Source organism: Felis catus, chromosome D1 (assembly GCF_018350175.1).
Source record: "Felis catus isolate Fca126 chromosome D1, F.catus_Fca126_mat1.0, whole genome shotgun sequence".
In the NCBI taxonomy this organism is placed as follows: Eukaryota; Metazoa; Chordata; class Mammalia; order Carnivora; family Felidae; genus Felis; species Felis catus.
In genome coordinates this window covers 3,877,679-3,902,403 of record NC_058377.1, presented here as the reverse complement: position 1 = coordinate 3,902,403, position 24,725 = coordinate 3,877,679, and the positions used below count along the sequence as shown (strand labels likewise).

General features: G+C 39.0%; 1 protein-coding gene and 1 non-coding gene across 16 annotated transcripts in view; one reads left to right on the top strand and one right to left on the bottom strand.

Annotated features, from left to right (window-relative positions):
• The window catches only part of GRIA4 (glutamate ionotropic receptor AMPA type subunit 4), a 1,433,894-nt gene that overhangs the window by 220,770 nt on the left and 1,188,399 nt on the right, over positions 1-24,725 (bottom strand). The gene's annotated exons all lie outside the window — the stretch shown is intronic.
• Positions 20,690-20,796, top strand: LOC111556780. The gene has a single exon (XR_002736510.1). It is a non-coding gene; the product is annotated as a U6 spliceosomal RNA (small nuclear RNA).

Here is a 24,725-nt window from a genome sequence, read left to right as displayed (position 1 = left end):
GGAAGTGGTCAGAGGCTCACTGAGAAGGTGACATTAAGCAAAGATTTAGAGGACAAGAGGGGTGAAGTCTTAAATCCATAGAAAGAACATTCCAGGTAGAAGAAAAGGCATGTTCAAAGGCCCTAAGGGGTAGAATGTACCTGGCATGCCACCATGAGAACTGTGATTCGACACTGAGTGATTTGGAAGCCACTGTATAGCTTTGGGTGGAGCAATGTGATCTGCCTGTTTTAAAAGGTTCAATCTGGTTATTGCGTTTGACAGACACAGAATGGAGAAAGGGTGGGAGTAGAGAAATCAGTTAAGAAGCTATGATAGACAATTTAACAAGATGGCAGCAAAGGAGGAGAACCCTAGGCTTGTCTCATCCCTCAAACACAACTAGATAACTACCAAATAATCCTAAGTACCCCAGAAATCAACCTGAAGACTGAGAGAACAAACTCCACAACTAAAAGGAGAGTGGATGCCACAGAGAAGAAGGTAGAAAATACAGAGATGTGGCTTAGGGGAGAAACACACCAGGGGTGCTGAGGAGGGGAGGGGGCCATGGTGGAGGAAGGTGACAGAGGAGCACACAGGGGAACACACAAGGAGGATGTTTCCCCAAAGCTATTGGCTTGGAAAATGAGAGGCACTGAATTTCTTGAGTTCGTGAAACCAGTGGGTTTAAAGCATGGAGTTTTGGGGTGCCTGGGTGGCTCAGTTGGTTAACTGTACAACTTCAGCTCAGGTCACGATCTCACAGTTGGGGGGTTTGAGACCCATGTCAGGCTCTGTGCTGACAGCTAGGAGCCTGGAGCCTGCTTCAGATTCTGTGTCTCCCTCTCTTTCTGCCCCTCATTGTGGTCTCTCTCAAAAATAAATAAATAAACATACATACATACATACATACATACATACATGAAGGCTGGAGTTTTAATGGTCATCAGGATTGTCTGGGAGAGGCTGGAGGGCACTTCACTGCTCCTGAAGAGAAGGCAGGCAAACAACCCCGGGGGCAGAGAGCATGGAAATAGGGATCTGAAAAACGCCTGGGGCACCCAGTGGGGAGATTATTCATTTTTCTTGGAGCATGTTCCTGAGAAGCAGCGTTCATAGAGATGCCTCTCCTGGAACAAAGGAGCTGGCTGGTGCCATTTCTCTCCCCTGCCTCTCAGCATAAACACAGAGCCACCTGTGGGAAGTAGTGCAGTGCCCACACTAGCTGCCTAACCTGCCTATACAAGCCCCACCCTCTGTGTTCTGGTGGAACACCTTCACTCCTGCCTTACTCCCAGCATGGTGGGCCCCTCCCCACCATGCACACACACATATATCTGCTGACCAGAAAGTTCTGCAGGGCCTCAATTCCGATGGAGGTGGTGACAGGTCTCATTTCACAAGCACACCAGAGCAAACATAGTTAAAACTCTCCACATTCAGGCCAGGGACCAAACACTGCCCACAGCATGCCGGAGCACCTCTGCAGATGACACAGAGAGCACAAAGTACATACTAGGGACAGTCCCCGAAGCGCCAAGCCCTGGGCACTGCATGACCTCTTCTTCATAAGGCCATTACTTTCAGAAGCAGGAGACTTAACTGGCATTTCAATAACACAGAAGAAGAAGGCAAAGACATAGACAAAATGAGAAAACAGAGGAATTCATCCCAAATGAAAGAACAAGATAAGGCCACAGCCAGAGACCTAAGTGAAACAGATGTAAGTTACATGCCTGATGGAGAATTTTAAACAAGGATCTTAAAGACACTTGCTGGGATTCAGAAAATAATAGAAGAAATCAGAGAGATCCTGACCACAGAGATGAAAGAGTTAAAAAAGAATCAATTCGAGATGAAGAATGCAATAAATAAGATTGGAAACAGGCTTGATGCAATGAACAGCAGGTTGGAAAAATCAGAGGAATGAATTAATGACCTAGAAGAAAAAGTAATGGAAAGCAATGAAGCTGAACAAAAGAAAGAAGAATTACAGAACAAGAGAACAGACTTAAGGAACTCAAGAACTTCATCAAATGTAGTAACATTTGTACTATGAGTCCCAGAAGAAGAAGAGAGAAAAGGGGTCAGAAAATTTATTAACAGAAATAATAGCTGAAAACTTCCCTCATTTGGGGGAAAAAACCAGACATCCAGACCCAGGAGGCACAGACAATTCCACAAAAATCAACAAAAGCAAGCCAACACCAAGACATATTACAATTACATTTCCAAACCACAGTGATTAAGAAAAAATCTTAAAAGCAGTAAGACAAGGGGAGCTTGGGTGTCTCAGTCAATTAAGCAGCTGGCTTCAGCTCAGGTCATGAACTCAGGTCCTGAGTTTGAGCACTGCATCAGGCTCTGTGCTGACAGCTTGGAGCCTGGAGCCTGCTTCAGATTCTGTCTCCCTCCCTCTCTGCCCCTCCTCTGCTCATGCTCTGTGTCTCTCTCTCAAAAGTAAACATTAAAAAAAATGTTTAAAAAAAAAGCAACAAGACAAAAGAAGTCCCTAATCCAGGGAAAACCCATAAGGCTAAGTTGGAAGTTTCTCAACAAAAACTTGGCAAGTCAGAAGGGAGTGGCATGATATATTTGAAGTGCTGAATGGGAAAAATCCACAGCCAAGAATACTCTATCCAGAAAGGCTATCATTCAGATTACAAGGAGAGATAAAGAGTTTCCGAGACAAAAACTAAAGGAGTTCATAACCACTAAACGAGCCCTGCAAGAAATATTAAAGGAAACTCTAAGTGTAAAGGAGAGAGCAAAAGTGACAAAGACAAGAAGGATCAGAGAAATTCTCCAGAAACAATGAAAAAACAAGTAATAAAATGGCAATAAATATATATCTATCAATAATTACTTTGAATGTAAATGGATTAAACACTCTATAATAAAAAAAAATAGGGTATTCGAATAGATAAAAAAAAACAAGACCCATCTATAGGTTACCTACAAGAGACTCATTTTAGACATAAAGACACCTTGCAGATTCAAAGTGAGGAGATGGAAAAAAAATTTAACATGCAAATGGAAGTCAAAAGAAAGTCAGACTGGCCATATTTCATCAAACTAGACTTTTTTGGCCTTGTATTGTTTTTATCCTGCTTTAGTATTAGTGTAGTACTAGCCTCATGGAATGACTTTGAATGTATTCCCTCCATTCTTTGTAAGATTTTGGTAAAGATCGTCAACATATATTTTTAAATGTTTATTTATTTTTGAGAGAGTGCAAGCAGGGGAGGGGCAGAGAGAGGGGGACAGAGGATCTGAAGTGGGCTCTGTGCTGACAGCAGTGAGCCTGATGTGGGGCCCAAATTCACAAACTGTGAGATCATGACCTGAGCCAAAGTTGGGTGCTCAATCGATTGAGCTACCCAGGTGCCCCTAAGTATTTTTTTTTTAAAGTATGGCAGAATTCACCAATGAAACCACATGGCCCTGGGCTTTTCTGTGCTGGGAAATTTTTGATTCCTAATTCAACTTTCATTCTTGTTACTGGTGTAAGATTTCCTATTTCTTGGATTCAAGATTCATAATTCAATCGTGGTAACCTGTGAATTTTAGGAATTATCTGTTTTTTTTCTTAATTATCTGATTTGTTAGAATATAATTGTTTACAGTAATCTGTTATCACACTATGTATTTCTGTGGTTATCTGTTGTATTGTTTTCATTTATATTTCTCATTCTGGTTTATAGTCTTCTCTTTTTTCTTAATGTAGTTAAATTAATACCAATGTTATTTTTTTAAACTAGTCATTACTTTCAATGTTATATTATTGCTTATTCAGTTCTCTATTTTATTTATTTCTGATTTTCTTTATTTCTCCCCTCTACTAAATTTCAGCTCACTTTCTTCTTTTTCTAGCTCCTTGTGGTATAATGTTAAGTTGTTTATTCAAACACTTTTTCTTTTTTTTTTTTTAATACTTTTTCTTAATACAAGCACTTACGGTGCAAATTTCACTCTAATATCTGCTTTTGCTGAATCTCCTAGGTTGTGGTAAATTGTTTTCTTTTTCTTTTTCTTTGAGACACATTTTGATTTGCTGTTTGATTCCTTATTTGGCCCATTGCTTGTATGGTAGTGTGTTGTTTAATATTTACACATTAAATTTTTAATACTAAAAGAAAAGAGAGACTATGGTAATAATCCAGCTTAGAGATTATGGCCTTTGATCTACTTTTCACTTGAGTTAGTTAGTATGCAAGTTATCAAACAAAATTAAGCCATATACACAGACCTAATTAGGATTTTGGAAATAAGCCTACATTCATTCTAAAATTAAAAGATCTGTTACTACACTGCAATGGTTCCAAGATTAATTTCCAAAGTCTATATCTATTATTTAGTTAACATAAAATATAAAGCAGCATTAAAACAAACAAAAATACTAAATATGATTTGAGATAGGTAAAAACTCATTTTAGGTAGGTTTACTTTCTTACTAAATATATACACAATAAAAACTTCTAAATGCTTGGGAAACAGTTTTGCTTTTCCACAGATGCAGCTCATGCATAAAAGCAAATGAACAATTGGCATTTAATGTAATCCCTAGTTCAACAGTCTACGTTAAAGGCTTTGATCAGGCCAATGATTCTACGGTATCCTCAAGAATGGGAAATACCATTTTTTAAAAACAAAGTCTTTTGTTCTATTTATCCAGTAGCTGAAAGGTATATTTCCTCATTATTGTGAAAGACACACAAACTAAGAGTTTGTGGGACACCTGAGTGGCTCAGTGGTTAAGCATTTGACTTCAGCTCGGGTCATGATCTCACGATTCGCGGGTTCAAGCCCTGTGTTGGGTTCTGTGCTAACTAACAGCTGAGACCCTGGAGCCTGCTTCAGATTCTGTGTCCCGCCCCCCCCCCCCCCCCGCCTCTTCCCCAATTGTTCTCTCTCTCTCTCTCTTTCTCTCAAAAATAAATAAACACAAAAAAAAATTTAAAAAAAGAAACTAGGACTTTGTTAGTTCAGGAATGCAATATATCACGTAAAAGCATCTATGTCCACGATGTGAATTTATAATACTATTTCCAGGGCACCCGGGTAGCTCAGTTGGTTAAGCGTCCAACTCTTGATTTCGGCCTAGGTCATGTCATGATCTGGCAGTTTGTGAGATTGAGGCCCCCATTGGGCTCTGCAGTGACTGCAGAGAACTTGCTTGGGATCCTCTCTTTCTGTGTCCCTCCCCCACTCACCCATGCCCTCTCTCTCTCAAAATAAATAAATAAACATTAACTACATAAACATTAGTAACAAATATATATGTGTGTATATACATATATATATATATACTTATATATATATATGACACTATTTCCATGGTACTCATATTCACATTCTTGCACAGATCCTGAAATCAACTTGACAAATATTTATTGAGTTACTTCTACGAATACTTTTTAAAAGGTATTTTTGTATACTGCAAATTTGGTTTCCTTAGATATGAAAGAATACACATAACAAACACAAACTTGAGTATCTTTTTTATGTCAGATGATCCTATTGAAGTAATCAATTTTCAGTGACGGTTCTAAGTCAGGTGTTGGCAAGCTTCTATAGAGGGTCAGTCAGGGAGTAAATATTTTAGGCTTTGAGGGCCATACAGTGTCCGTGGCAACTCTTCAGCTCTGCCACCACAGTGTGAGACCAGCCACAGATGACACACGAGTGAGGTGGCTGTGTTAATTACAACAAAGGGCTGCCAGCCAGATCTGGTCTACCAGCTATAGTTTGCTGACTCCTCTTTTTCAGGTTAGGAATGAAAACCTTCAAACCTATGAAGATCTGTGGTTACTGGTAAATTCTAGTTATTATGGGTGCCCAAGAGCAATGTTTTCAGATTTGGTCCTGTCTACGCTCCTCGGCACTGGCCGTTCCACATTTACTTCCACTAAGCAGCTCATATTCTTAATTTCTTGAGGAATATCCCTGTCCTAGCACATCTTTAAACTCATTCCGATTTGTCTAATGCATACTAATTTTCAGTACCTTAACTCGTGCTGTTGTTATCACTCTTGCTATTTTTTTTAAACATTATCTTCTTAAACATCTGTATACAGAATTACAGTGCTGAACAGGAGTATTGCTCTATGTTGGGTCAGAAAAATTTTAACTATTCCATGCTCTGTTCTTCTTTGCCCCCTGTGTTAATGTGTACTGAGTTCAGCTGCATCATGGCCTTTAGAACCACTTTTTAGGGCTGTACTGCTTTATTGGTCCTCTCCCTCTAAGGGCACATCTCAGACTCTGTAGCCATAGGGCTGAAGGCACCGTTGGTCACACACTTCTTGGGGCCCAACTCCTTGGCTATGGTAACATTTGGCCCAATGGATTGTATTGGGTTTGTTCTGACAACTGCATGTCTCTAATAGTCTCTCGCACCTATTGTAAGAATGAACCTACCTTTTCTCATGTTCTTAGGCAAGAAACAATAATTTGCGGCACTGGTGCTACTAAGGCTGCTTCTTAAGAAAATAAGAATTCCCTTTAAGTATCTTCCCTCCTGTTCATCTTTTAAACACAACCTGCCTTTCCCTGACACATGTTTAATACGAAAGACCACTACTACTCACTCTCAAAGTAAGAGTTCCACCTGAACAGCCATTTTGACCATTTAAAATATGCTAACTCCTTAATACACTATCTACAGTTCCTATATAAGCCATTTTTTTTAGACTTAACAGGCATGTGGATTCTGATTCTATATGCAATTTATTTCCTAAATAATTGAGTGAAAACAGATTATACAATATAGATAATACAAAATTTACGAAATGAGGTATTTGAAATGCTTCAACTAACATACGTTTCAGGTAAAGAATGTAAATGGGAATTAACAGAAATAATCAAGTTTAATATAAAAATACAGAAAAATAATCTCTTTAGAATATATCAGTGATAAAACGTGACTTTTAATTTTATACTCTAATCATCTATTTCTGAAGTGGCCCTGTAAGGTTGTGTTCAGGGACATTTTAAGATACTTTACATGTGGAATAATTTTTGAAATGAGCCATAGTTCAAATCTTCCCTAGGTTAGAATTGATAGAAATGTACTTCTTAAATATCTTTTTCTAAAAATCACAAAAATGAGCTAATTCCCAATGAAGTGAGAAAGACAGAGTAATGTGCACTCACATAAAATACTCATGACATGGAATCCTTTTTGGCACAGTATACGTAGGTAAAGAGCCCACAGAGCAATACCCCTCACAAAATTATTTTCTCTACTTTCCAAATTAAAGCTGCAGGCTGTTATAAAGATGGGTGTTTATGCTGTTTGCCTCTAGTACTCGAAGTATACTTGTTTGTTTGATCTTTGTCAGTCATCTATAAAAACAGAATAAACCCTTAAAATAAACTTTAGAAAACAGTAAGAGTGTAATCTCTTCTAGGACAATGACTCCCGTGTTTAGATAATAACATCTTCTGGTGTATTCCATCCACACAGGAGACCTTATCCTTTCTGCCACGAATTAAGAATTAATAATTCTAGTTAGGTTCCAAACTCTTAGAAAAGTTTTGGAAGGCAGCTTAAGTAATACACAATAGCACGGGGCCAACACTTAACCCTAGTGAACTGGGCGAAACATGATCATCATAACCACATCGCTGACCTCTTTTTTCCATCTCCCGGTAAAGCGCTGAGACCAAAGGTTTTAATCAAACCAGACTTCGTAGCGTCTGCACAAATTCAGACTTCACGTGCATGCTTGGTTTGGGCTACCTGCTGTACTTGGAGGGCTCTCTTCTCTTATTCTCATTTCTTCTAAAAAGTCCTTTTTCTTCACACTCTTTTGTTCTCCCCAGTGAGTATTACAATCTATTACTTTGAACCTGGTATTTACCCATGTCCTCCTTTTATTTTGTGCTTCTACCCCCTGCTCAATGTAGCAGAGTACCAAGCATATGCCACAAGATAGAACATGGTCCTTAAATTCATTTCAATAAGCGCTCCTGTCATGGTGATCTCAAATACTTCTTTACGCCATTCGGTTTGCTATCCTACAATTTGTGTGCATGTAGCATACAGGTAGAGGTGTGATGTAAAACGTGCTCAAAGGAAACAAAAATATCTGTGGCACACACATATTTTCAAAACAAACTAGTACAATACAGGATGGAGAATTGGCTAATGTTGGGATACATGGGAAGGTTGTTCTAGTCATCAACCAATTAGAGACAAAGTCACCTAGAAAATAATTGTCAGGAAAATTATTACTTTGACTTTAAACAAAAATTTATCAAAGCACATCTGGCTCATGTCTTACAGAGTTTAAATCACAAGACTTACCACAGGAATATGAGTAAGGCCTACATCAGAAAGGGGGTGCATGCTCATACCTGTGCAGGGACGCCCCATTTATGCATATGATGGGAGAATTGCTTCTAACACATTAATGAATTTTTAACTTAACCCAGGTTAACCTTATTAAACAATAATACGATGTCTAAAAATTTTACATTTTTCTTTTTTTTTTTTTAAATAGAAATCTATATACATATTGCAAACTAGAGCCCACGGGCCAAATCTGGCCTACCATCTGCCTTTGTGTGGCTTTTAAGGTATGAATGGCTTTTACAGTTTTAAATGTTTGGAAGGAGAAAGGGAAATAAAAATAGGATTTTGTGACACATGAAAATGATGTGAAATTCAGATTTCAGTGTCTATGAATAGAGCTTTATTAGAACACAGACATTCTCATTCACTTATGTATTATCAATGGCTGTTTTTCACTACAACATCACAGTTGAACAGGTGTGACAGAAACCATACGTTCTGAGAAGCCTGAAGTATCTACTCTCTGGCTTCTTACAGTTTGCTGACCCTCAGTATAGATCACCTCCTCGCATAATGAACATAATGTAAAATTTCCAGGTATGTAGTACAACACAGCGGCTAAAGGCAAGAGTCTGTTGACTAAGACAAGTAGCTGAGTTCTCGCCCTGTTACTGGCTACTCTGTGACTTTGGGTAAATTACTTAAGTTCTCTATTTAAAAAAAAATTTTTTTTCAACGTTTATTTATTTTTGGGACAGAGAGAGACAGAGCATGAACAGAGAAGGGGCAGAGAGAGAGGGAGACACAGAATCGGAAACAGGCTCCAGGCTCTGAGCCATCAGCCCAGAGCCTGACGCGGGGCTCGAACTCACAGACCGCGAGATCGCGACCTGGCTGAAGTCGGACGCTTAACCGACTGCGCCACCCAGGTGCCCCAAGTTCTCTATTTTTTAACTGTCTTAGGAATAAAACAGGATACTAATTCTCCTTACCATTTGGGTTTGGGGAGAATTAAATATGCAACACACATAGAAAATTACCCCATGTATAATGGCAGTTATGCTGCCCAAAAGATATGCCTAAAATATATGGATGCAGGAAAGTCAAAAATAAAAAGATGGCAAAAGATATACTGTACAAATACGAGCCTCAAGAAAGCTTGTGTAGGTACATTAATGTTGAAAAAAATAGACCTCAAGACAGAAAGCACGGTTAAGGAGAGCGAGGTTCATTACACAGTTCTAAAAAGTTTCAGTTTATAAGGAAAACACTAAAAATTCTAAAGAATTCTATATGAAAATGTATCAAAAATAAAGCAAAAATCTATAAAAATACTACAAGAAATTGATAAACCTACGACCAAAGTGGGAGATGTCCATGTACAACTCTCAATTAGGTCAAGCAATCAGAAATTTAGTAAAGACACAGAAGATTCAAACAACATGTAATGATTATTTAGAATGCTGCAGGCAAAAAAGAACAGAAACAAAAGAAAATACTCTTTCTTAAGGCTATCTGAAATATTATTAAAATTGAACATATACTGGAAAAGAAAGTTCTACAAAATTTCAAAGAGCCAGTATCACAGAGAATACATTTCCTGCCAGAATCCACTAAGTTCCTCGTACCGATGCACACTATATACCTTAACAAATGCGACATATGGATAAACAAAAAATCTGAATAGGCTTCAGAATCATGAAGGAAATTGAAAAGTGGTTTAAAAAAGTTCTTCAGACTTCATGCCAAAATATTTTAAGGCATATTCTACCAAAACATTTGAGGAAAAGCTAGTGTGATCATTATACAAACTCATCTGGAAAACAGGAAAAAATGTAATATTCTGCAGCATATTGCATAAGGCCAATATAATTGTGCCACAAAATTGCATGTAAGTACATGTGTAAAATGACATGTATGGTGAAGGGGAAGTGGTGTGGCTGTATTTTCCGTGCACTCCTCCCAAGTGATTATAATATGGATATGAGTGAAGCTTAAGCAGCCACCATAGACCTTGAAGTGAAGCCAAATGTTGAGGACGATACAGTAACGATAGCAGAAGTGTGAATGCCGGAAGATAATGAAGCTTCCATAACAGTATAGAACAGCTCTATATTATATATTCTTCAGGTGTATACATGTATTCATACTTAAACATATATGCATATGTATACTGTTATTTTGTATTTTTTATTATGTGAAGCCTAAACTCTTCCTAAGGATATACAACTCGAGATAGAAACAGCTGTTATCATCTTCCATGGCATTTTCCCTAGAAATACGACATCACACAAGAATCTTCTGAAGTCATTCTTTCCAAATACATAGGGGAGTCTCCCTGACAAGTATCTGGCAAAGTAACATGTACAATTTCTGTGTCCTTCTGAAGATGCTAAGGCACAGAGGTGACGTGTGTGAGGTCGGGGTTGCCGAGCGCTCGCCCTGGCAAGGACAAGGAAGACGGACTTGAGAGGCCACCACTGGAGTCAGGGAGGGAGCTGGTGGGCGCAGGAGAATGAAGAGGCCTGAGGCCTGAGCACAGACTCCAACACTGTCCCTCTCAAACCCGTCTTCCATGCTCTCCCTGGAGGAGGGGTGCACTGGCATATTTCTATGTGACACACATTCAACAAGGTTGATGACTGCTTGCCTATGACTGCATGAAGGAGAAACAGGAGCGGGGCAGGCTCTTCCTTTCCTAGCCTCCCAGGCAGAGTAGACCTTCTCGGATAGTTTAAGGGGGCAGGTGATAGGTCGACTCTTGGAATGTTGAGATTTTTAGACACAATGGTTACTATGAACATGAGTCTCCTCCAAGAGTGAGGACTGAGCTCTATCTAAACACAGATCTTGAAGTCACCGTCAATATACGTGAAGATGAGACCTTAAGATCCATCCTTTCCTATTTATTGAGTGTGACTACATGACAGGTACAGTCCCTGTTCAGGGAAACCCAATGAGCAAGACAGAGTCCTGGCAAGTGTGGACCCTAAAGAGTGTGGTGACAGGGCATGGAATGAAAGAGACAGAACACTGTGTGTGCTACGGGGAACAGAGAGCGCTACGCGAGCACATGGAAGGGGCTTAACACTTGAGGGCAAGTGTGTAGAACAGACTTCTTGGAAGACATTATGCTCACACCTGAAGGATGAGTGGGAGTCACACGAGGAAACAGAGATGTGCACTAAAGGCGGAGGCTGCGGGAATGGTACGTGCAGAGGTGTCAAGTCAAGCACTAGAATCTAGGCACAGGGTGCCTCTGCCCCTTCGAATCTAGTGTCAAGTCAAGCACTAGAACATGGTGACTAACTACAAAGCGTATCACTTGAGTAAACCTGACCTCTGGCATAAGTTTTGCACTGTAAGGATTTCAGCCTATATTGTGCACTGTTATTACATTGACATTTGTTCCATTTTTATAGTAAGGGAGAGAGAAATAGAGAGAGAGAGAGAGAGAGAGAGAGAGAGAGAGAGAGAGAGAGAGAGGGAGGGAGAAGGAACAAGTGGGGGAGGGGCAGAGAGAGAGGGAGAGAGAGAATCTTAGATTATCTTGAGGCAATATGTTTAGTCAGAGGTCATAAAGAAAGATCTTCCCCCAGATCTTCAGTTAAGCAGTTTTTTTTGTTTTTTAAATGGCTAAGTTGTCAGAAATTAACAAGTCATTTGCAGACTTACGGCTTTAGAAAGGTGAGGATTGCTGAAAAGATGCAGCCAGTCCAAAAGCTTTACAGTTTCTCTGAGATAAGAAAACTGCTAAAACATGATACCCACATTACATCAATCTAAGGATCCTCCAGGAACATGCTCCTCCTGTTAGTCCTCAGACGTGGCTAAATAACTCAGCTGGCAGGTTGATTACATGCTCAGGGGTCTATCATGATACAATTTTCTATACGAGTTTAGTATTTCAAAAGAAGCATTAATATAGTGACCAAGGGGGGAAAACAGAGCTCTGTTGGACTTCCATACAACTGTTTATAATTTGTGTGTTTGATTTTTATTTTTTTAATTTACATCCAAGTTAGTTAGCATATAGTGCAACAATGAATTCAGGGGTAGATTCCTTAATGACCCTTACACATTTAGCACTTCACCCCTCCTAAAACCCCTCCAGTAACTCTCTCTTTGTTCTCCATATTCACGAGTCTCTTATGTTTTGTCCCCCTCCCTGTTTTTATATTAGTTTTGCTTCTCTTCCCTTATGTTCACCTGTTTTGTCTCTTAAAGTCCTCATATGAGTGAAGTCATATGATATTTGTCTTTCTCTGAGTTATTTCACTTAGCATAATACCCTCCAGTTCCATCCACATAGTTGCAAATGGCAAGATTTCATTCTTTTTGATTGGTGAGTAATACTCAATTGTATATATTTATACCACATCTTCTTTATCCATTCCTCCATCGATGGACATTTGGCCTCTTTCCATACTTTAGCTATTGTTGATAGTGCTGCTATAAACATTGTGGTGCAAGTGTCCCTTCCAAAGAGCACATCTGTATCCCTTGGATAAATACCCAGTAGTGCAATTGGTGGGTTGTAGGGTAGTTCTATTTTTAATTTTTTGAGGAACCTGCATATTGTTTTCCAGAGTGGCTGCACCAGTTTCCATTTCTACCAGCAGTGCAAGAGATCCTCTTTCTCTGCATTCTTGTCAACATCCGTTGTTGCCTGAGTTGTTAATATTAGCCATTCTGACAGGTGTGAGGGGGTATCTCATTGTGGTTTTGGTTTGTATTTCCCTGATGATGAGTGATGTTGAGCATTTTTTCATGTGTCAGTTGGCCATCTGGATGACATGTCTTTCGCCATGTCTTTTGTCCATTTCTTCACTGGATTATTTGTTTTTTGGGTGTTTAGTTTGGTAAGTTCTTTACAGATTTTGGATACTAACCCTTTATCTGATATGTCATTCGCAAACATCTTCTCCCATTTCATCAGTTGTCTTTTAGTTTTGCTGACTGTTTCCTTCACCATGCAAAAGCTTTTTATTTTGGTGAGGTTCCAATAGTTCATTTTTGCTTTTCTTTCCCTTGCGTCTAGAGACATGTTGAGTAAGAAGTTGTTGTGACCAAGGTCAAAGAGGTTTTTGCTTGCTTTATCCTCAAGGATTCTGATCACTTCCTGTCTTACATTTAGGTTTTTCATCCATTTTGAGTTTATTTTTGTGTATGGTGTAAGAAAGTGGTCCAGGTTCATTTTTCTGCATGTCGCTGTCCAGTTTTCCCACCACTACTTGCTGAAGAGACTGCCATTCCTATTTTGTCAAAGATTAGTTGGCCATACGTCTGTGGGTCCACGTTCCAGTGATGTGAGTGTCTGTTTTTGTGCCAGTACCATACTGTCTTGATGATTACAGCTTTGTAATACAGTTCAAAGTCCAGGATTGTGATGCCTCCTGCTTTGGTTTTCTGTTTCAAGATTGCTTTGGCTACTCAGGGTCTTTTCTGGTTCCATACAAATTGTAGGGGTGTTTGTTCTAGTTCTGTGAAGAATGCTAGTGTTATTTTGATAGGGATTTCATTGAATATGTAGATTGTTTTGGGTACTATTGACATTTTAACAATATTTGTTCTTCCTATCCAGGAGCATGGAATCTTTTTCCAATTTTTGTGTCTTCTTCAATTTATTTCATAAGCCCCTATAGTTTTCAGTGGGTAGATTGTTCACCTCTTTGGTTAGATTTATTCCTAGGTATTTTATGGTTTTTGGTGCAATTGTAAATGGGATCACTTCCTTGATTTCTCTTTCTGTTTCTTCATTGTTGGTGTATAGGATCTGATTTCTGTGCACTGATTTTATATCCTGCAACTTTGCTGAATTTAAGAATCAGTTCTAGCAGTTTTTTGGTGGAATCTTTTGGGTTTTCCATATACAGTATCATGTCATCTGCGAAGAGTGTAAGTTTGACCTCCTCCTGGCTGATTTGGATGCCTTTTATTTCTATGTGTTGTCTGATTGCTGAGGCTAAGACTTCCAATACTATGTTGAATATCAGTGGAGAGAGTGGACATCCCTGTCTTGTTCCTGACCTTAGGGTGAAAGCTCTCAGTTTTTCCCCGTTGAGGATGATATTAGCATTGGGTCGTTCATATATGGCTTTTATGATCTCGAGGTATGACCCTTCTATCCCTCCTTTCTTGAGGGTTTTTATCAAGAAAGGATGCTGTATTTTGTCAAATGCTTTCTCTGCATCTATTGAGAGGATCATGTGGTTCTTGTCCTTTCTTTTATTGATGTGATGAATCACATTGATTGTTTTGCAGATATTGAACCAGCCCTGCATCCCAGGTATAAATCCCACTTGGTCATGGTGAATAATGTTTTTAACATATTGTTGGATCTGGTTGGCTAATATCTTGTTGAGGATTTCTGCATCCATATTCATCAGGGAAATTGGTCTGTAGTTCTTTTTAGTGGGGTCTTTGTCTGGTTTTGGAATCAAGGTAATGTTGGCTTCATAGAAAGAGTTTGGAAGTTTTCCTTCTATTTCTATTTTTTGGGACACCTTCAAGAGAATAGGTGTTAACTCTTCCTTAAATGTTTGGTAGAATTCCCCTGCAAAGCCATCTGGCCCTGGACTCTTGTTTTTTGGGACATTTTTGATTACTAATTCGATTTCTTTACTGATTATGGGTCTGTACAAATTTTCTATTTCTTCCTGTTTCAGTTTTGGTAGTGTATATGTTTCTAGGAATTTGTCCATTTCTTCCAGATTGCCCATTTTATTGGCATATAATTGCTCATAATATTCTCTTATTATTTGTTTTACTTCTGCTGTGTCAGTGTGATCTCTTCTCTTGCCTTATTGATTTTATTTATTTGGGTACTTTCGTTTTGATTAAACTGGCTAGTGGTTTATCAATTTTGTTAATTCTTTCAAAGAACCAGCTTCTGGTTTCACTGATCTGTTCTACTGGGGTTTTTTTTTTTTTTTTTTTTTTTTTTTTTTTTTTTTTTTTTTTTGTTGTTGTTGTTGTTGTTTTTTCTCAATAGCATTAATTTCTGCTCTAATTTTCATTAGTTTCTGTCTTCTGCTGGTTTGGGGTTTTATTTGCTGTTCTTTTTCCAGCTCTTTAAGGTGTAAGTTTAGGATGTGTATCTGAGACCTTTTTTCCTTCTTTAGGAAGGCCTGGATGCTATACACTTCCCTCTTATGACCACCTTTGCTGGGTCCCAGAGGTTTCTGGCTGTGGTGTTATCATTTTCATTGGCTTCCATGTACTTTTTAATTTCTTCTTTAACTTGTTGGTTAGTCCATTCATTCTTTAGTAGGATGTTCTTCAGTCTCCAAGTATTTGTTACCTTTCCAAGTTATTTGTGGTTAATTTCAAGTTTCATAGCACTGTGGTCTGAAAATACGCAAAGTATGATCTCAATCTTTTTGTACTTGCTGAGGGCTGATTTGTGCCCCAGTATGTGGTCTATTCTGGAGAACATTACATGTACACTGGAGAAGAATGTATATTCTGCTGCTTTAGGATGAAATGTTCTGAATATATCTGTTAAGTCCATTTGGTCCAGTGTGTCATTCAAAGCCATTGTTTCCTTGTTGATTCTTTGTTTAGATGATCTGTCCATTGTTGTAAGTGGGGTGTTGAAGTCTCCTACTATTATTGTATTATTATCAATGAGTTTCTTTATGTTTGGGATTAATCAATTTATATATTTGGGTGCTTTCACATTTGGAGCATAAATGTTTACAACTGTTTACATAAATGTTTACAACTGTTATATCTTCTTGATGGATAGACTCCTTAATTATGATATAATGCCTTTCATCATCTCTTGTAATAGTCTTTATTTTAAAGTCTAGATTGTCTGATATACGTATGGCTACTCCAGTCTTCTTTTGTCAACCATTAGCATGGTAGATGGTTCTCCATCGCCTTACTTTCAATCTGAAGGTGTCTTTAGGTCTAAAGTGGGTCCCTTGTAAACAGCATATAGATGGATCCTGTTTTCTTATCCATTCTGTTACCCTGTATCTTTCGATTGGAGCATTTAGTTCACTGGCATTCAGAGTGAGTACTGAAAGATATGAGTTTATTGCCATTATGTTGCTTGTAGAGCTGGGAGTTTCTGGTGGTGTTCTCTGGTCCTTTCTAGTCTTTGTTGCTTTTGGTATGTATGTATGTATGTATGTATGTATGTATGTATGTATTTAGTCTTTTCTCCCCTCAGAGAGTCCCCCTTAAAATTTCTTGCAGGGATGGTTTATTGGTCGTGAACTCTTTTAATTTTTGTTTGTCTGGGCTACTTCTAATCTCTCCTTCTATTTTGAATGACAGCCTTGCTGTACAAAGAATTTGTGGCTGCATATTTTTCCGATATAGCACATTGAATATATCCTGCCATTCCTTTCTGGCCTGTCAAGTTTCTGTGGATAGGTCTGCTGCAAACCTGATCTGTCCTCCCTTGTAAGTTAAAGACTTTTTACCCCTTGCTGCTTTCAGGATTATTTTCTTGCTTGAGTATTTTGTGAATTTGACTATGATATGCCTCGATGATGGTCAGTTTTTGTTGAATCTAATGGGAGTCCTCTGTGGTTCCTGGATTTTGATGTCTGTCTTTCCTCAGGTTAGGAAAGTTTTCCTCTATGATTTGCTCACATAACTCTTCTACTCCTTTTTCTCTCTCTTCATCTTCTGAGACCCCTATGATTCTGATGTTGTTCCTTTTTAATGAGTCACTGGTTTCTCTAAATCTTAAATCATGCTCTTTTGCCTTAGTCTCCCTCTGTTTTTCTGCTTCATTATTCCTCAAAAGTTTGTCTCTATGTCGCTGGTTTGCTGCTCTGCCTCATCCATCCTTGCTGCCATGGCATGCATTATAGATTGCAGCTCAGTTATAGCATTTTTTATTTCATCCTGACTAGCTTTTACTTCTTTTATCTCCACAGATAGGGATTCTAATCTATTTTTGACTCCAGCTAATATTCTTATTACCGTGATTCTAAATTGTGGTTCAGACATCCTACTTGTGTCTGTTTTGGTTAAGTCTCTGGCTGTCGTTTCTTCCTGCTTTTTCTTTTGGGGTGAATTCCTGCTGAGTTCTGTGGTTCAGGTTGTACAGATTGTTGTGTTAATCCTCAAATCAATTTTCTAGGTGTGCAGGATGGTTTAATGTTGATCTGGCTGTATTTCATAGATGCAAGACACAAAAAAACTTCCATGCTGTTCCACCAACTTGGCTCCTCCTGTATTTTGTGTGTTTGAACAGTGCATGTCAATGGGGCCAACGCAATGACCTTTCTAGGGTGCAGGGGCTCCAACGGTCCTACCCAGATCTGCTTGCTCTTCTCTTCACACTGAGAACCAACAATGGGAAGCAAACGTGAATGGAGGACCATGTTGACAGGTGGTTTGTCAGTCAGTCAACAATGCATATGTCTAGTGCCTTCTACATGACAACCAAACAGACCCGGCATAAATGTTGGTGGAAGGCTGCATATTTACTTTCCCTGCCAGTCCACTTGGGTCTCTTTCAAATGAATGTGTAGAAGGCTGCTGGCACAAGAGCAAGTGTAGGCTCTGAGTGTCTCCAGAATATGTCCAATCTGTCCACACACTGCTTATGGTCCTGCTCCTCACTCCGGCCCCTTCTCTGCCTACGCTTGTTGTACCTTTATGGCGTTGTTCTTCAAGAACCCTCTTGTTTGGCAGTGTGGTTCTGGTTCATCATACTTGTGGGATTTGAGCACAAGCATGGCACTTCCAGCACCCCTCATTGTAGCTTTATGGCACTGTTCTTCAAGAACCCCTTTGTCTGGCAGTATGGTTCTGGCTCATCATCCTTGTGGGATTTTACCACAAGGATGGCACTTCCAGCACGTGCCCTCAACTCCTTCATTCTGTAACCAGGGAAGGTGGGAGGGGACAGACATACACGTGCCTCCCTTTGCCTCCTCTCCCCAGGGAAAAGGGATGGCACACGTAACCCTCTTTATGAAAATACCCACCAGGGTTCCTTCACCCCATGCATGTGCCCCTCCATCCACTATCCCCCCCTCTTAACCCGCAGAGGTGCCAGCCTGTGGAATCGGGTTAATGAGGGCCGAAGACAGACACTGCAGTGCCACCAAAGGAGATGCTGTAGAGGGAGCAGGGGCTGCCTTGCCAGCTTATGATTACTTTTTCTCCCTCAATTACAAGTTAGAATCGCCATAGGAAGCTCCATTGTTATGTTTACACATGTTTTTTTTCTTTGCTCTCCCACTGGCCCGGATCCAGCAGGAAGGCAGTGATACATGCTTGAAACACAGAGTGAAGTGTGTTCTCCTCCTGACAGAATGGGCTAGCCTCACACTTGGCAGCTGGTAACAAGTAAATATTTGGCATCATCAGCCTGATGAAAAATGTAATAAATATCAGTAAGCAAACATATTTAAGTGAGCTATAAAAAACAGTCTAAATCCTAATGAGTTAATTATAAACAAAGATAAATGCCTGAGGTTCGCCATGGGAAGTTTATAAAAAGGGAACTCCTCTTCATCCCAGTAAGGGTTTTACAGTTAAAGGTGTTTTCCCTGAGGATTAGGAAATACACTGAAATGAGGCTGAATGTACCAAGCACTAAAGATAAATTTTCATCCCTTCTTGGATAACACCAGGTTAGTGTCTGAAAGATTCTTACTTCTCCTGAATTTATACATCAAAGATCTCTGTTTTGCTAATGTGTTTCTAATTTTGTTTTTAATAAGAAAATTGGGCCATAAGCATTGTAAGTGGCACAATTCATGGGAGATGTGTGCAGGCGTCACATGAACCTGCACAGTAACTGGAAACTGGGAGGCGGGAACTCATAAGCACCCCTACACACTCAGCACTCCTCTGAGCAGCTCTGAGGCCAGGTGACAGGTGCGCAGTCATCCCTGAAAATGTTCCCCATCTCACACCTCTCAGAAAGGAATTTCAAAGAAGAAGCAGAGCCAGTGATATTATTTTGGTGTGAACTGAAGTCATTACACCATATTCCTTGCACTTTTCTGCTCTGTTATCCCCCTACATTACTGATGGGTGTGAGTTTACCACAAGCCCATGCTGGTAATGAGTGACAGAGGACTGAGGTTCCCAGGTCCATGGAACCATGTTGCCTAAACACTCTATGTTGTGATGCAGGAAGGAGGGAAAGAGTAAAAGAATAGGGCAATGTGAGAAGAAATAGAGAAGTGGAGCTGAGAACCCGAAGGGAAGGCAGGCAAGCTCTCTGGAGCCATTTATTCAATAGGCTTATTTACTGGAAAGTTAAGAGAGGTATTGTGGAAAGGTATCTCATGCCTCTTAATTTGTTCCTATTTCTGTGATTTAGATCTCGACTCTTTTTGCAAAAGGATTTGAGGCAGTTTAAAAATAAAAGGCACGTATGCAGCAAAACCCAAAAAGTAGAAATAAAATAGCAAGATCTCTGCCCTCCCCACCCAAGCTCCCCTCTCCACCCCCTTCCCTCCTTGCTCTGGCTTCAGCGCAGGGGAGCAGCACACATACATTATGCCACCCACAACGTTGTTTCCTAGGTTTTTCAAAATATGTTATGCTATGTGTAGAATATAGTTTTGTTAAAAAAAAAAAAAACAGGCCAAAGGAAATAAGCCAAACCAACCCAAATTAAAGTTTTCTACTCTATGTCTTGCCAAATCCATGTCTCCTAGGGACAATTTACATAATGTTATAATAATAATTCATATATTGAACACAAGATATTCAGCAACCCCTGAAATAACGCTGTGAACCTGGAAACGGCCAATGCGATAAAATGTTGAACATTAAGCATTAAAGAGAAGGATGAAATAAAACAAGAATAATGCCAGCTACTGCTTACTCTGGCCTCCAGAATGGGTGCGTGAAAAATAATGACAGTGATCCTTACAAGTTTTAAATGTTAGGGGCACCTGGGTGGCTCAGTCATTTAAGCATCCAATGCTTGATTTCGGCTCAGGTCATGATCACACAGTTTGTGAGATCGAGCCCACATCAAGTCTCAGATGATAGCATGGAGCCTGCTTGGGATTCTCTCTCTCCCTCTCTCTCAAAATAAATAAATAAATGAACATTAAAAGAAAAGAATTTTTAAATATTAGGTTTATATCTCTTCATCTCTCCCTTGATCATAAATTCATCTTGTGACCCGTGGTGTTGGGAATGGCCATAGATGCATCATAAATATGTACAATTCTGTGCAATACACAGAAGTAAAAAATATTTTCCTTTGAAAACATCTATTTCAAGTGAGAAAATAATGACTTCTTATATTATTTAAATTAACATCTCTTTTTCGCTCAAGGAAAAATGACATCTTGTTAAGTAGATTTGACAAAAATTCAAGGTTTTATAATGCCAAAAATATGGATTATTTTAAAGTGTTTTAAATATTTAGCTTGATTATATCTAAATCAAGAATGTTCTTTTTCAGTGCTCACTTCAGCAGCACATATACTAAAACTGGAATGATACAGAGAAAACTGGCCTGGCCCTTGTGCAAGGATGATACACAAATTCATGAAGCGTTCCATGTTTTTTGCAAACTGGTGCAGCCACTCTGGAAAACAGTGTGGAGGTTCCTGAAAAAATTAAAAATAGACCTACCCTATGACCCAGCAATAGCACTGCTAGGAATTTACCCCAGGGATACAGGAGCGCTGATGCATAGGGGCACTTGTACCCCAATGTTGATAGCCCCACTTTCAACAGTAGCCAAATTATGGAAAGAGCCTAAATGTCCATCAACTGATGAATGGATAAAGAAGATGAGGTTTATATATACAATGGAATACTACTTGGCAATGAGGAAGAATGAAATCCTGCCATTTTAGCAACGTGGATGGAACTGGAGGGTATTATGCTGGGTGAAATAAGTCAGTCAGAGAAGGACAGATACCACATTTCCATTCATATGTGGAACTTGAGAAACTGAGCAGAAGATCATGGGGAAGGGAAGGGGAAAAAATAGTTACAGAGAGGCAGGGAGGCAAACCATAAGAAACTCTGAAATACTGAGAACAAACTGAGGGTTAATGGGGGATTGGGGGGGAGGGGAAAATGGATGATGGGTATAGAGGAGGGCACTTGCTGGGATGAGCACTGGGTGTTATATGTAAGTGATGAACCACGGGAATCTACCCCCAAACCAAGAGCACACTGTACACACTACATTTTAGCCAATTTGACAATAAATTATATTTAAAAAAAAAGGATGTTCTTTTTCAGGCTGCTCCATACTTTTGCATGATAAGAAAAAATTTAATTCAAGGACCATCTCTATAGGAGAATTTTTCATTTTGATTAATATAGGAATTATTTGATACATTAAAATACAGTATCATTAAAAAACAAAACAAAACAATTGAGGCACCTGGGTGGCTCAGTCGATTAAGTGTTCAGCATTGGCTCTGTCATGACCTCTTGGCTCATGAATTTGAGTCCCGTGTTGGGCTCTCAGCTGTCAGCATGGAGCCTGCTTGGGATTCTCTCTCTTTCTCTCTGTCCCTCCCTGCTCATGTTCTCTCTCTCTCTCTCTCTCAAAAATAAACAAAGATTTTAATCATTAATAAAATTTGAATTACATGATTAGTTATGAGAGCATCAAAATTATTTGATACCTATTGTCAAGGACTTTGATTAAGTCACTCATCCACTTCACGTTTATGGCATACTTATTAGGGGTTACTATGCTACACAGAAAAGATATAAATGCAGCAAGATATAATAATTACTGCTGAAAGATGTATTTCTGGGGGAAGAAAAGATATATAAATATACGCACAATGTAATGTGAAAATTACTATAAAAAGGATTCTGCACAGGGTGTTCTCTAAGTTCTTTTCCTACATGAATTGAGAAAAGATTTGGACATCTCGCTCAAACTAAAATATGTTGTTCCAAATGAGCTCACTGTTTAGATACACTGTGTTGTCCCATATGGTAGGTAGCCATTAGGCAAATGTGACTACTTAAGGTAACTAATTAAAATTTAATATTCAGATCTTCAGGTTCATAAGCAACATTTCAAACATATTCAATAGCCTTAAATTTATCAACTCATAAATCTTACCAAAGTTTTATTCCAAATGTAAAAACATCACACTGTGTCTCAAAGGCAAGCTCTTGGCTATCAAACAGAATCTTGTGTGCCATTTCCTAATGAAGCTATAGCAAGTGAGTTAACTTCATCCTAGTACAGTCTTGCTCATCACTGCATTCTTTTTTAAAAAAAAAAACTTTTTAAAATTTAAAATTAAAATTTTTTTAAGTTAAAAAAATTTTTTTTTAAAAAAAAGCAAGGGAGAAAGCAAGGGAGGGGAACAAAGAGAGGGAGACAGAGAATCAGAAGGAAGCAGACTCCACAGCATCAGTGAAAAGCCAGACATGGGACTCGAACCCGTGATCTGAGATCATGACCTGAGCTAAAGATGGACATTTAACCGACTGAGCCACCCAGGCACCCCCGTCACTGCATTCTAAATACGTATCAAAGTGTCCGATACAGACAAGGTGAACAATACATTTTTATTGAATGGTAAGTGCATAAAATGAATGAATAAATGGACGAACACTCTCTTCTTCTTTGAGAGGCCGTCAAGTGAAAAGAAGCCGGGAGCGACCTGATAAACAGGATGCTTATGTGACCTACCATCTTTCTTTTTCTGCCCACCGTTTCTAGGGAAGGAATTTGGAATACAATACATATTTATTTATATACAATACCATCTGGAATATAAAGAAACCTTAAAGATAACATGAATGGACCTAAAGACAATGCAGTTCAACTTTCCTCCTTCTCTGTCCCTGTCTCTATTTCTCCCTGACATATGTGGACAAACATACAGGTAGGTTCACACAGTTCACCAAGAGCAGAGCAGAACTTGAAGTCTTACATCAGAGGAAAGAAAATATCATTCCTTTGACGACAATTCATCATAAAAACACTACCTTAAGTTATGACAGAGTGAAGCTCTTGTATTTTATAAGATCAGTGTATCACTACGGGGGTTAAGATTTCAGAAATAACTAAGTGGATCAATGAGATAACATATTCCAAAATAATGATTTATGATGCATCAGACAGCCATGTTCCACTCAAGATTGTGGAGAAATTCAGGGTCATATTAAGGCAGTTATTTGTAACAGCAAAAATGTTGAAATAAACAGTTAAGGATAACTGAAGATCAGAGAAAAGTACTAAAATGTACTAAACCATCTTATTTCTTGACAGGTGGTTTTGTACATTATAAAAAAAATTCTTATCTTTAAAGTGGATGTGTGCTCTCTTTTTCTGCATGATGTGAAAATACAGATGACTCTTAGCCAACTATGTTTATGAGAGAAATTAATCAAGCTCACAACTGAAGTTCATACCTCGGTTGGTGATAGTGATACATAATTTTAAGCCCACTATCTAAGAGGAAATAAATTGATCTTGTGATCCTAAACTTATAAAATGAGCACAACAATTTCAAAGGGAGAAAAAATTATTACTGTCTTTTGCAAGTACTTAATTGAAACCAAGAATATCGAGAAGCACGGTCATGTCATGATAGAGTGAACCATCTCAACACCATGACACGGCCACAAATTTCCATTTATAAAATAAGTAAATCACAGAGATGAGAAGTACAGCATAGGGAATAGAGTCGATACTGTAATAACACTGTATGGTGACAGATGGTGACCACACTTATTGTGGTGAACACTGAGTAATGCACAGAAGTGTTGAGTCACTATGTTGTACCCCTGAAACTAATATAACATTGTACGTCAAATATACTTCAGTAAAAAATATAAAGAGCCATCTTCCTGATATGTTATTCTTTCATTCATGCAATTGCCCCTTGGGATAAAGGTGTCTGTTTTGAAGATGGGTTGTATTACTCTACTAGAAGGCAGTGCAAAGGGCTGGCTGTTCATCCTGCAGCAACTACTAGAGAGAATTCAGAAATTTGAGAGCGTGACTTGCACTAGCTGGTTAAAAGCAGGACAGGGAGACAACAAGGAAAAGCAGGCTTTGTTCAGCAAGCCAATAGGAATGTTAAAGGTAACAAGATGCCATATTAGAAGAAACAGAGCTTGTTCCATGAAGGGTTTAAGCCTTGGGAGGCAGAAACTCAGCCAGGAAAAAGATTCTTTCAAGAACGAAATAGGTCTGCTTATACTAGAGAGATTCCTGGACAGACGGGATGGGACATGGCTCAGGGTTGAAGCATCTGATGTGCTACAAAGGGGTGAGGATCCCGGAAAGTACACACTAGTGTGAAAGCAAAGCACCACTTTGAATCCCTGTTTGGTAGGGAGGCTGATGCACTAACGCCTACAACCTTCTTCTTGCCAGAGACTGATGGACCCAGGCACAGAGAGAAAAAGTAAGACACAGGACCCACTGATATTTCTATAAGATCAAGATGTCATAAAATAAGGATCTTGTGCCCAAAGCTATATCATAAAGAACCACATA